This window comes from Chiloscyllium plagiosum, chromosome 2, assembly GCF_004010195.1.
Source record: "Chiloscyllium plagiosum isolate BGI_BamShark_2017 chromosome 2, ASM401019v2, whole genome shotgun sequence".
NCBI lineage: Eukaryota > Metazoa > Chordata > Chondrichthyes > Orectolobiformes > Hemiscylliidae > Chiloscyllium > Chiloscyllium plagiosum.
Window position 1 is genome coordinate 67845667 of NC_057711.1, and position 13802 is coordinate 67859468.

General features: G+C 41.3%; 1 protein-coding gene across 3 annotated transcripts in view; it reads left to right on the forward strand.

Annotated features, from left to right (window-relative positions):
- prr16 (proline rich 16) overlaps window positions 1–13802 on the forward strand; it is a 244504-nt gene that overhangs the window by 191712 nt on the left and 38990 nt on the right. For 2 of the 3 annotated variants that reach the window (XM_043711526.1, XM_043711535.1), the window contains exon 3: window positions 10036–10199. The exons of the other annotated variant lie outside the window; for it this stretch is intronic. The gene's annotated coding sequence lies outside the window, so the exon portion shown is untranslated. The remainder of the gene's footprint in view (window positions 1–10035; window positions 10200–13802) is intronic. 3 annotated transcript variants of the gene reach the window in all.

The following is a 13802-nucleotide window of genomic DNA, read 5'->3' on the forward strand; positions in this document are numbered from 1 at the left end:
ATTACTGCAAGGCAGCTGTCAGAATTGTGGACACATTCACACCTCTCAGGTCTACCATCTTTTAGCTGGGGAGGAAGGAATACTCTTTCTTGGAGAACTCAACATATAAGGGCGTATATGACATGGAATGGGAGGTAATATGGGAGGTGAGAGTGGAGGGAGGCTCATTGACAATCAACAACACACGAGCTTTGCTGGGGTAGAGTGCATTTCTATAGCTGGTGTTATGACTCAATATGGCTGTGCCTGAGGGGATAAATTGGGCAGGCGAACAGTTAGATAGATGGGATGAGTGGGAATGGGGCAAGTGCATTGCTAATGGGGTTGACAGGGTGGGCTACCAAGAAGGGAATGTGTACATTTGGGAGTTCACTGAAGGAAAGAGGCTGAGCTTGAGACTCACTGTATGTGACCACTGTTTTCTTCCATTTTGATGAACGGAAACAGGTATGTGAAGGAGCTGAAAATGGCTGCCATGATAGCTGGAATGGACGCAGTAAATGTTTCATTCTGTGGGGATGGCGCCTTCTCTTTGGGGTCTTTAAAGGGCGACAGTACTCTGGGATCACTACACGTTAGATGTGAACTTGGGCTCCGAGCTTTCCTGACCACATCATACAGAAACAGAATTCAATGCCAATAATGGTTGTGATGCAAAAGCAATGCGTATTTTGACCTGGAAAGTGAACATCTATTTCCAAATGTCTGAACATGTTTACAACACATTTACAATTAATTTCGCTTAGGCCACATGTGGTGCCCTCAGAAAGTCTTCCTTTGCTTCCCACTTTCTCTGAGTGCAGTCCTGATATCTGCAGCTGGGTATGGAGGAAGCCTGCTCTACAATAAAGCCTGTTGGCCATAGAGTTTTGCTGCAGCAACCCTGGGGCCATTTATGGTTTGACAGCTTAGAGGGCGCCAAGTGTGTCCTGCCAACTTCTGATAATCTCATATTTATCCAGTTTGTATTGCATCTGACTCATATTTGTACACTCACTCACGTTGTCTAAATTGGCCAGAATCCTTTTGATATCCTCTTCACCATTCATAATCCCACCTTGTTTTGTACCGTAAGCAAAGTTGGAAATATTACATTTGATTCTCATCGTTTGATTCTCTTTAATCATTGATATGTATTGTGAATGAGTGGGGCCCAAGCACTGAACACTACAGAACTCTTACTTCCACTCCATTAATGATGAATGTATTCATATTCTGTTTCCTGTCTGCTAACCAATTCGTAATCCATCCAGTATATTACCACCAATCCCATGTACTTTGATCTTGTACACTAATCTCTTATGTGGGACTTCATCAAAAGCTTTCTGAAAATCCAAATGCATCACATCACTTGATTATCTTTCATCTTTCACACAAGTTACATTGTCAAAGAACTCCTTTAGGTTTGTCAAGAAGATTTTCTTTTCATAAAGCCATGTTGACTTTGTGCAATTCTGTTGGCATTATCTATATAGCTTGTTATCATATCCTGGTAATAGACATCTGCATGTTCCCTTCTATTAATGTTAAACTAAGGAGTCTGTAATTCTCAGTTTTCTCTCTGCCTCTTTTTGTTTAAAATAGTGTGTTAGATTTGCCATCCTCCAATTTGCTGCGGAAGTTCCAGATGATACAAAATTTCAGAAGATGACAACCATTGAGAAATTCAAAAATAATAAGGGTTAGGATTAATCTGTGATTGGGTTAGGGTTTGTGAAGTATTGCTCCTCTAATGCCCATAGTGATGAAGAGCTTATGCCCAAACATCAATTCTTCTGTACCTTGGACGCTGCCTGATCTGCTGTGCTTTTCCAGCACCACACTCTCGACTCTGTTCTCCAGCATCTGCAGTCCTCACTTTCTTCTGTAATGCCCATAGCCTATTACCTTTTTATCACTTGCAAGGTGTCCCACATTTAAAATTGTAACAGCTATATGGCTGTTCTTTGGCCGAGTTCAGCTGCATGAAATCATTGGACACTTCCCTAAAAGACAATATTTTTGTTTGCGTCTACGCCAACCCTGTCCCTGCATCGGCATGATGGCTCAGTGGTTAGCACTGCTGCCTCACAGCAACAGGGAATTGGGTTCAATTCCAGCCTTGGGTGACTGTCTGTGTGGAGTTTGCGTATTCTCTCCATGTCTGCGTGGGTTTCCTCCGGGTGCTCTGATGTCCTCCCACAGATTTGCAGGTTAGGTGGATTGGCCATGCTAAATTGCCCATGGTATTCAGAGATATGCAGATGAAGAGGGTTAGCCATGGGAAATGCAGGATTTCAGAAACGGACGTGAGCAGGATGCTCTTCACAGGGTCAGTGTAGACTTGATGGGCCAAGTGTCTAGATTGTAATGGTGCTGGAAAAGCAGAGCAGGCCAGGCAACATCTGAGGAGTAGGAAAATCGACGTTTCGGGCAAAAGCCCTTCATCAGGATGCTGCCTGACCTGCTGTGCTTTTCCAGCACCACTCTGATTTCCAGCATCTGCAGTCCTCACTTTTGCCTTGATGGGCCACATGGCCTGTTTCCAAACTGCAGGGATTCGATTGTATTCTACCTGGGACCTTCATCATTATTTGCATGGTTCTGCAGTCTTCAGAGGAAAACTGCCTTTTTGTTTTTCATTTAACTTTTGACATCAGTGTCCCTGGAAGAAAGCCATCAATTGTGTTCCTCTTATCACTACAAAATGAAATTGCAAAGGGATAGGATCAGTCTGAACTTGATTTCGATATGGATAAATAGCCTCCCTGCCATTGACTGTTAAAGCTGATATATCAAGAAGGATCACCTGGCTAAGCCACTAGCATTCATTGGACTAATGAAAATGCAACTCCACTTTAGCCAAGAATCAATTCCTTCAGAATGAGGAGAAATATGGACAAAATAACAAAGTACAGAGCTGTGAACTTCCCGACTCTCCCTTACAATGAAAAGTTTGTGATTGCACTCAATTCTAAAAAAAGGGGAGCATCGCAGCTCTGAAATTCTAAACTTTGCAGTCGAATTACTGAGAAAAATAAAGGCTAACAGAATCAAAAAGTGAGTCAGTAACAATGACCACCATATTTTCAAAACCACTTTACAAAGGTAACAATTAGACATAGTTCTGTGATTGACAAAGATATATTGGTGGGATTTGAAAATATTTTTGAAATAAGACATTGAAATAAAAAACTGGGCAGCTTAGTAAGAGTATTATAAAATGGGATGGAGACTACTGGAGACGCTTACAGCAAGGCTGAAAAGGGATCTCTAATGTGGTATCAAATGACAGCATATGCTGACCTACAGAGATAGAGCAAACTAAAATCCTGGAAAGTTGGTTATCGGCCGTGCTCAGTGAAAATTCTCCTGTCTTCGTCAGGAAACACTAGAAACATGAACACAATCTCGGATAACTTTTAAGAGCAATATTGTTGGCTATTATTTAAATATAAAGCTGTGGTGACGCAGGATATATTCTTGAAAAACAGGCAGGAGAGAAGACAAGCATTTCTAGAATAAAGTGGGAAAAAGTACTGAGCATGGTCGTTTGTGATTGAAATTTATTTTGCTTCTCATTCCTAACCCAATTCAAATTGGTCAGGTTTACAGATCGTCCCAAACCAGGAGGGGCTGGAGAATAAGAACAGAAATCATTGGACATTACAGATCAAGCTGGACAAATTAGGAAAGTGGACAGCACATTTTTAGATGAAAACTAGATCAATCTTTAACTCTAAAAAAAAAAGGGTGACACATTGAGGCCATGAGATCAGCCCAAGGATGGTAATGGAAATATCCTGCAGATTATCACCAACTACTGCTGATGAATCCGTGTGTTGAACTTCACTTGGGAGAAGTTAAAGGCAGCAAAAATGTACTCTGGATGGGGACTTCAAGTGTAGCTAAGAACCATGACTGATCAAGCTAGATAAGACCTGAATGATATATCTGCCAGGTTGGGCTACAGAAGAGGAGAGAGTCAACAAGAGGGAAACACCAATGTGACCATGTTCTCACTGATCTACCTGCTGCATATGTATCTATTGCTTGACAAGAATGGTACGAATAACTACTGCAAAGTCCGTGAGGTCCCAAGTTCACAGTGCAACTAAATTCCATTATATTGTATGTCACTATCACTGCATTAAATGAAATAGGGTAAGAACAAAGCTAAGAGCTCAAAACTTGTGCCATCAGTAATGATAGAATTGCTACTCCATCACAAACAGTAACCAAACAAACCGACTCTGTCATTACCATCTGGCTGGGAGATCCACCCTAATTCAGTGAAGAGTGAAGGAGAGCATTCCAAGAGCTGCATCAGGTATAGAAAATAAGATGCCAGTTTTGTGAAGTGACTATACACAACAGCATGTGTACTAAAAGTTAGAAACAGCATAAGACACGGAGCAAAGTGATTCCACAATTGATCAAAGGTTTGCAGTCCTGCAGCATTCATTCTGGAATAATGGTGGATAATGAAACAATTAATGAGAGAGAAACAGCTTCGTGAGTATCTCTGTTCTGATTTAGAATTGTACTGCTGTTCCTTCAGTCAAAATAGTTAGATCAGTGGTTCAGGAATGTGTTTTCTCATGCTCCTACCTCACAACTTTCTCAGAGGCAGTTAGAGGAGGTAACTAAATGCTGGCCTTGATACTAGTCACCATATTCCATGGACAGATGACAAATAAACAAAAACTTAAAGACCAGGAGGTGTGCAGAACCGAACCATATGGCTGGTTTTGAGGGCGATGAATCATTATTCTAAGAAAAGATTTTCTCAGGTGTGAAAATAGGTGCCAAAAAGAAATTTTAAATAAGCTTTTTTAAGATTAAAAACAGAAAATTGTGACCTTGGAATATTTCTTCAAGTTAAATTGTGGAAGTAGAACTAAATGATAGAAATTATTCAAATGGTAGTTTTATGGTCGATATTAGGATATTTATCCTTTCAGAGGAACATGTTGAATACACTTCCAGAAACTCCAACAACATATCCCCTAGAACCGTGAACAGCACTTCCAATGTCACCACAAACTAAAAATGAGAGCCATCCAAGCTAATCGCTGAAATAGCTAAAAAAATTAAATGGTCTATGCCTCAGGCCGAGGCCAACCCAATACCTAATATGGAAACGTGATGTGACAGTTTTGGCTAGTAACCATTTTAAGTTATAGTGTGTCTAAGACAGGCTCTGAGCAACCATTTTGGACAGAACTCACCCTCAAGGGAATACTTTGAGAAGCACCAATGAGAGATGAGCAACAGAGAGATGACAAAAGGCCATCCAGTGAAAAGACCGCTGTACTAAACCAGACTACCAAGGGACACGACCATAACAGCAAAGCAAAAAACCCTTTAGTCTTTCCCAGAATCTGTGTTCTACTCAGCCTGCATGTGGGAGTCATATTCAACTACTCAATTGCAGAAGCCTTCATAGCTGCTGAATTTAACTTCAGGTTTTCAACCAATTCATTTTAAAAAAAAAGGGAATTCGCAAGCAAGCAATAGGCCTTCACAGTATTAGAGTTGTATCTTTAACTTCCATAAATATTTTTTATCCTTAATGACTTATCACGCTTATTTTTTCTTTTGCCAGTACCCTTGTCACTTCCACATGAATAATTGTAGCAGTAGTTTTGCAATAAACTCGTCATTATTTGCATAAGATGAAAGCTTTGCTGTTGGTTCTTCTTTAAATTGAAACACCTGTAAACTAAAAAGAAGTTAAGAATTCCAAGTTTGCAGTTTGCAGGTCAATCTGAGGACACTTTTGATATGGCCATTAAACATACTTCAATGAGAAGATTTAGGATATTTCTCCATGAGTGCTGTAAGATTAGCTAATTGGCTTAATTCATCTGTAATTGATTAAAACTTGATTAGTCAAGGATTTTGAATTTGATATGTTTGAGGATGACAAGATAATAAGCCTATGGAATTTGGCAAAGATGGTATTACAGGGGAACAGAGGTTGATGCACAGTAGGATGTCAACAATAGAGCAGCAAAGGCCTTCCAATTGTGAGGTGAAGGAGACACCAAGTTGGGGTTTAGTGACAATGCGGTTGGAATAGGTGTATGGCCATTAGGGTTATAAAAATAGATAGACATCATTGACATTTAGATCGGTATACTTAAAATAGAATCTCACTTCGTTTCTGTGAGTGTTCTGCTCAAAATATCAGGGTAACGTTGAGACATGGTGAGAAGGCAGCAAAACTGGTGGGGGTACGTTGCTGTGCTCATTTTATGTGCCACTCAGCTAGTTTTCACTGAGTAAAGGGAATTAAGTTCAGATTTAATGTCTGTTCCCAAACTGTTTGAAACCACAAGCTTTAAAAAACAAAATAAAGACAGGTGATTGATAGACGCCAGTCAGGAGACAGAAATCCTCCTTTATTACATATATGGAAATCTGATCTGCTATTTTTCTTTTTTAAATAAATAAACTCTGACCTTTCACTTGGTAACATCAAATATTAGGTTCATATTTAATTAGTTACTCTCTGACCTACTGTAAAGGGAGGATTATGATTTATTTGTATAGAATAATATTATTTCCATAGCTACAGGGACAACTGGTACACTGATGTCAGAGTTGTCATTGTGGTTGAGTTAAATCATGTATCAGATGAATAATTTGGGTGTAGTTCCATTCAGAATTATTTTCAGGCAAATAGCAGGAGTGAGTCACATATTCAGGGAATTATGACAGTGGGGAAGAGAAGCCGCATTGAATGACAGGAAGGAATAAGGTTTGAGGTTTGCAACAAAACAGATAGAATGTAATGAGTGAGGTTAGGCTTTGAAGAGGTAATAGGAAAAACTCTCAGTAATTAATTTTTTCTCCCTATCTTTCTGCTTCCTTTTGCCATTGGCTGACCAATTCTTCCTATACATTCACAAAGTGGCGAGTTATAGAGGTATAGAGATGTACAACATGGAAACAGACCCTTCGGTCCAACCTGCCAATGCCAACCAGATATCCCAACCCAATCTAGTCCTACCTGCCAGCACCCGGCCCATATCCCTCCAAACCCTTCCTATTCATATACCCATCCAAATGCCTCTTAAATGTTGCAATTGTACCAGCCTCCACCACTTCCTCTGGCAGCTCATTCCATATATGTAACACCCTCTGCATGAAAAATTGCCCCTTAGATCTCTTTTATATCTTTCCCCTCTCACCCTAAACCTATGCCCTCTAGTTCTGGACTCCCCAACCCCAGGGAAAAGACCATGTCTATTTATTCTATCTATGCCCCTCATGACTTTATAAATCTCTGTAAGGTCACCTCTCAACCTCCGACACTGCAGGGAAAACAGCCCTAGCCTATTGAACCTCTCCCTATAGCTCAAATCTCCAACCCTGGCCACATCCTTGTAAATCTTTTCTGAACCCTTTCAAGTTTCACATCTTTCCGATAAGAAGACCAGAATTGTACGCAATATACCAACAGTGGCCTAACCAATGTCCTGTACAACCGCAACATGACACTCAATACTCTGACCAATAAAGGAAAGCATACCAAACGCCTTCTTCACTATCCTAGCTACTGGCAACTCCACTTTCAAGGAACTATGAAACTGCACTCTGAGGTCTCTTTGTTCAGCAACACTCCCTCGGACCTTACCATTAAGTGTATAAGTCCTGCTAAGATTTGCTTTCCCAAAATGCAACACCTCACATTTATCTGAATTAAACTCCATCTGCCACTTCTCAGCCCATTGGCCCATCTGATCAAGATCCCGTTGTAATCCAAAGTAACCTTCTTCGCTGTCTACTACGCCTCCAATTTTGGTGTCATCTGCAAACTTACTAACTATACCTCTTATGCTCACATGCAAGAAAAGTAGTGAACCCAGCACCAATTCTTGTGGCACTCCACTGGTCACAGGCCTCCAGTCTGAAAAACAACCCTCCACCTAGCAACCTCTGTCTTCTACCTTTGAGCCAGTTCTGTATCCAAATGGCTAGTTATCCCTGTATTCCATGAGATCTAACCTTGCTAACCAGTCTCCCATGGGGAACCTTGTCAAATGCCTTGCTAAAGTCCATATAGATCACATCTATCACTCTGCCCTCATTAATCCTCTTTGTTACTTCTTCAACAAAACTCAATCAAGTTTGTGAGACATGATTTCCCACACACAAAGCCATGTTGACTATTCTTAATCAGTCCTTGCCTTTCCAAATACATGTACATTCTGTCCCTCAGGATTCCCTCCAACAACCTGCGCACCACTGAGGTCAGGCTCACTGGTCTATAGTTCCCTGGCTTGTCTTTACCACCTTTCTTAAACAGTGGATCCACATTAGCCAACTTCCAGTCTTCCGGCACCTCACCCATGACTATCAATGATACAACTATCTCAGTAAGAGGCCCAGCAATCACTTCCCTAGCTTCCCACAGAGTTCTAGGGTACACCTGATCAGGTCTTGGGGATTTATCCATTTCTATCCGTTTCAAGACATCCAGCACTTCCTCCTCTGTAATATGGACATTTTGCAAGATGTCACCATCTATTTCCCTACATTTGAAATCTTCCACATCCTTTTTCACAGTAAATACTGATGCAAAATACTCATTTAGCATCTCCCCATCTCCTGCAGCTCCACATAAAGGCAGACTTTCTGATCTTTGAGGTACTCTATTCTCTAAGATCAGCAGGAGATGGAGGAGTATTTTCTTACATTTTTCACTGCTGTAACTATTGTGATCTTCAGGCTGTGGGTGCTTTGTATTAAATGTCATATGGCATTAGCTTTAAGATAATATTCATTTTTAAGAGACTACAATTATAGACTTCAAATGGTATTTCCACCTGCCACTTTCCATTCCTTTGTCTGGTAGCTGTGCCTAGCAACGAGTGCAATGTTGTGTATTTTTTCAGTTATCTTCTGAAACCTCTCAAGAACATCACTGTTGTTTCCTGTAAGGGTTCAATAGCTTCCTTGTACTGCCCTGACTGTTTTGATACATGTAATTTAAAGCACAAAAATGGTCATGTTTAATGCTGGTCTCAATTCATGCTGGCCTCCTCCACTGCAGCCAGGGCTTCCGAAAATAAACTCGACATATTTCACTGATACCGACCGGTATTAAACTGAGAATGCCGGTATTAAACTGTGAGTATATTACACAGAAGTGCAAAATTGCTTCTAAATGTTTGAGACGCATTAATTTTTCAGTACTCAGTCAGCCCCCACATCTATGGACATAAATCTAACTTTCCTGAGGACTGTAGGCAATTTACAAGTTCATTAATCATGCAAATTATACATAATGACCACTCATCCTTTAACATCACTTATAGTATAGGTAACCAAAGCCATGATTATTTTTGTGAACCTTGAAACAAACTCACTGCTGATCTTTGTTTTCTCTAAGTGGGCTGTTTGCATGTTGTTTTCAATGTAAGATCAATTCTCTATTATGTAACTAATTGATTTGTACATTTAAATCAATGCAAATAATAAATTACATGCTGTGTTGTACTAATTTCTTATTTTGTTTAACATCTATTGAAAATGGAGTAATAATATCCTTGAAGGAGCTATGGTTGACTACATGTTTTGCCAGTCAATGATATGTATTATCTCAGGAAGAGATTCAATGCCACATGATCTTACTCTTTCTTCCTGCCTCATGGCAAGGTGAAACCACAACTTAACGTTTTCCTTGCCTCAGCAAACTCTTTAAATATTCTTTAGCAATGTAGAAAAACCAACAATATTGTAGGGAAATCTGGCAGAACCATAATATTGCAGCAAACTGCAGTTATCTTTTTCAGCTCATAAATTGATATGACGCAAATCTAACCTGACTCCATTGAATTGTTGGGTGGAGTCTTCCCAGCCCCTGGCTGATGAGGGCAATAGTGAGCAACTCAACATTGAGATTAAAAAGTCCAATTTTCCAAACACAGTTTGAATAGTGAGATAAGAATCTCACTGAGAGCAGGGAGAGATCTATTTGAATGCATAAACAAGTCATTGTTGCCTAATTTCACCTCATTTATGTGCTGTTTATTGTTTTCCCAGGCAGTGGAGATGAACTAGATGGTGACAGTTTCTGACATGAAGGTCAGACCTCCCGGCTCCAACCTATTGACCTCTCCTCTGGGTATTCATCTTTAGTCAACATTCCCCGACACTCCAGGGCATGCTCCAAGGGCAGCAGTGGCCTGGATCTTCCCTTTACAAAGGTTGGCATATTTAAGGAGGGATGTAAATGCATTGAAAATAATTCAAAGGAAGTTTACTTGAGTAATATCTGGAATGTGGGGATTGTCTAATGAAGAAAGGTTGGACAGGCTAGATTGTATCTGTTGGAGTTTACAAGAGCAACAGGCAACTTGATTGAAATACATCAAATCCTGAGAAGTCTTGAGGGGTAGATATGGTGATGATGTTTTCTATTATGGATCATAAAACAAAAATGAAACTTTTGTTTTCCTCTTAGAGCATTGTGTGTCTTTGAAGCGTTCGTTCTCAAAAGGCGGTGAAAGGCATAAGTGGAACAGTTATTTTTTAAGGAAGGAGGTGAAAGGTTACCGGGGGTATGTGGAAATGTGGGTTTGAGGTTAAAGTCAGATCAGCCATGATCTCACAGAAGGATGGACTGGCCTTGACGGCTATATTTCTATGATATAGTTGAATCATGGAAAGGGTTGAGGGATGGAATGGCCGATTCCTGCTCCTCAGCTCTGAGAGCCCAACTATTCCAGTGGAAAGGCCATTTTCTTATCAGTATTTCTCTGAAGTATATAATTGCCTGGAGTTCAGTTTCCGAGTGAATAGACACACCAGTGTTATTTGCATCCTGAAGCTAAGGCTGACTATGTGATCCTGGTATCATCTAAGATCGAATTGTGCTGCATCCATTGGCAAGGATCATAGCTTTGATGTCGTTATAGAGCAGGCAGAGCCATGTAAATATTAATTGTTTCCACCACTTTGCAAAGTAGTTTATTTTCATTGACCGCCTCTTAAGTCACCTTTTTCACTTGTAATGAATAGTAGGACAAGAATTAACATCAAACGATGGGTTGAAAGGCGATGAAAAGGAATGCTTAGTTGTTTTAGGTCACCTCTATTGTTGGGGGGGAGTGGATGGGTGCAGGAGTGCAGGGTTTGGGGAACCACTCCTTGCAAATGTTGTCAAGTGGATGGATTGATGGATCCTAAACGCGATTCTTGATAATGCGGCACCTTAGCAGCAATGTGTAGCTGAGCTGATGCTTTGTCCCTTTCTTTGATGCCAGAATTGTCCAAAGAGGATTGATGCTTTATACCTATTCTTCCTGCATGACCAAACTTTGCCGCTGCACGATCCTATGTGGGACAGGATGCACCACAATCATTCTGGAGTCCCTGCTTGCTGTATACTTCAGAGCACTTCCAGATCTCTCCAGGCATCTGAACCATTTCAATGATTTCTTCTGCGAAACATCTGGACATCAAATATGTCCTCATTGATCGGTTTCCTCACTGGACTCATCAGGCATGTTTCAAGTGGGTGCCCCTTGTATCCAAGCAGTGAGCTGATTAGTATGTTTTGCATGATGAAAAATGTTATGAAGCATTGCCAGTGGGTGCCCTGATGTGTGGTATTGGCTTCATGTTAAAGCTGCTGACACACTCCACTTCTGTCAAGTTGGCTAAAGCCCGAAACCTGTGTGCCTGCTCACTTTGACTGGTATCATCAGTGGCATAATTGCCTGCTCTGTAAAACAGTCAGTCATCTGTTTTATGTATTTGGGTGTTACTGACTGCAAATCTTGCAGTTGCCTGTGGCAAATCCCTGGCAGAAACCAGAGGAAAAGAGGTTGAGGGGTAGCAACATTGACTACCACCAATGAAGCATGGTCACCAGGTCCAATTGGAACAGATCTTACTCCAACAGGCTGCAAATATCGATCAGCAGCTGCTGAGAGGCCTCGGGCCTCCCAAGACATCTGTATTGCAGCATCTCCAGGAAGTTTATAACCGCCCATAATTCCCGAGTTGTGGATGTGGCCTCCTGCAAGCTACTCTTCTCGCGTCATGAGTTGTAGGTCGAGGGCTTACGCCCAAGATGTCGACTCTCCTGCTCCTCGGATGCTGCTTGATATGCTGTGCTTTTCCTGCGACTCATTTTTTGATTCTATAAAGATCAGGCTGTTATTGCACAAATGGTGCTGCTCCTGTTGTCATTGCTGTCAGTTCTGCTGGCCATTTTTTGTCCACATCGGAGTTCCAAAGCCAAATAGCATGAGCATTGCGTGGCACGATGGCTCAGAGGTTAGCACTGCTGTCTCACAGTGCCAGAGGCACGGCTTTAATTCCAGCCTCAGGAGACTGCCTGTGTCGGGTTTACACATTCTACTCATGTCTGCATGGGTTTCCTCCAGGTACTCCGGTTTCCTCCAACAGTCCAAACTTGTGCAAGTTAGGTGGATTGGCCATGTTAAATTGCCCCAAGTGTTCAAGGATGTTCAGGCTAGGTGTATTAGCCATGGGAAATGCAGGTATAGAGTAGGGGGAATGTGCATCTGGGTGGGATCCTTTTGGAGAGTTGGTGTGGATACGATGGCCTTAATGGCTAGATTCCACACTGCAGAGATTCTGAGCGTATTATGCTGATTTGATAGATCAAGTCTTCAGTATGGAGACCTGATATGCAACCTACAAAGTTATTAAAGTAGTCTTGAACCACCAAAATGTTACAGCACGGCAAGAGATAATTTCACCTATTATAGAGTCATAGAGATGTACAGCATGGAAACAGACCCTTCGGTCCAACCCGTCCAGGCAGACCAGATATCCTAACCCAATCTAGACCCACCTGCCAGCACCCAGCCCATATCCCTCCAAACCCTTCCTATTCATATACTCATCCAGATGCCTCTTAAATGTTGCAATTGTACCAGCCTCCAACACTTCCTCTGGCAGCTCATTTCATACACTTACCCCCCTCTGCATGAAAAAGGTGCCCCTTAGGTCTCTTTTATATCGTTCCCCTTTCACCCTAAACCTATGCCCTCTAATTCTGGACTCCCCGACCCCAGGGAAAAGACTTTGTATATTTATCCTATCCATGCCCCTCATAATTTTGTAAACCTCTGTAAGGTCACCTCTCAGACTCCAGGGAAAACAGCCCCATGCTGTTCAGTCTCTCCCTATAGCTCAAATCCTCCAACCCTGGCAACATCCTTGTAAATTTTTTCTGAACCCTTTGAAGTTTCACAACATCTTTCCGATGGGAAGGAGACCATGCACGCAATTCCAACAGTGGCCGAGCCAATGTCCTGTATAGCCGCAACATGACCTCCTAACTCCTGTACTCAATACTCTGACCAATAAATGAAAGCATATCAAATGTCTTCTTCACTATCCTATCCTATCAAAGAGCTATGAACCTGCACTCCAAGGTCTCTTTGTTCAGCAACGCTCCCTAGTGTATCTACACCTGCTGTATAAAGTAGCTACCCTTTCTGATCCCGTATTCCAGCACCTAGTCTGTAGCCTTGCAGTTTACAGTTCTCAGGGACAAATCCACATAGCTTTTAAAAGCATTGAGTGTTTCTGCTTCCACCACCAAACAAATTCCTATCCTTCAATCTCCAATTTGACGAAGAGGTTATCTCTGTGATCCTCTGAGAATAAAAACTATCACATCGGCAATAAACAGGTTATGATATTTTGATACTTACTGGCACCTGTTCCTGAGAATTGAAAATTGTTGCTATTGTCTGTGCCAGTGTTCTCATTTCTTTTACGAAACAAGTTTCAAAAGACTTGGAAAACCTGTATAACCAAGGTTAACT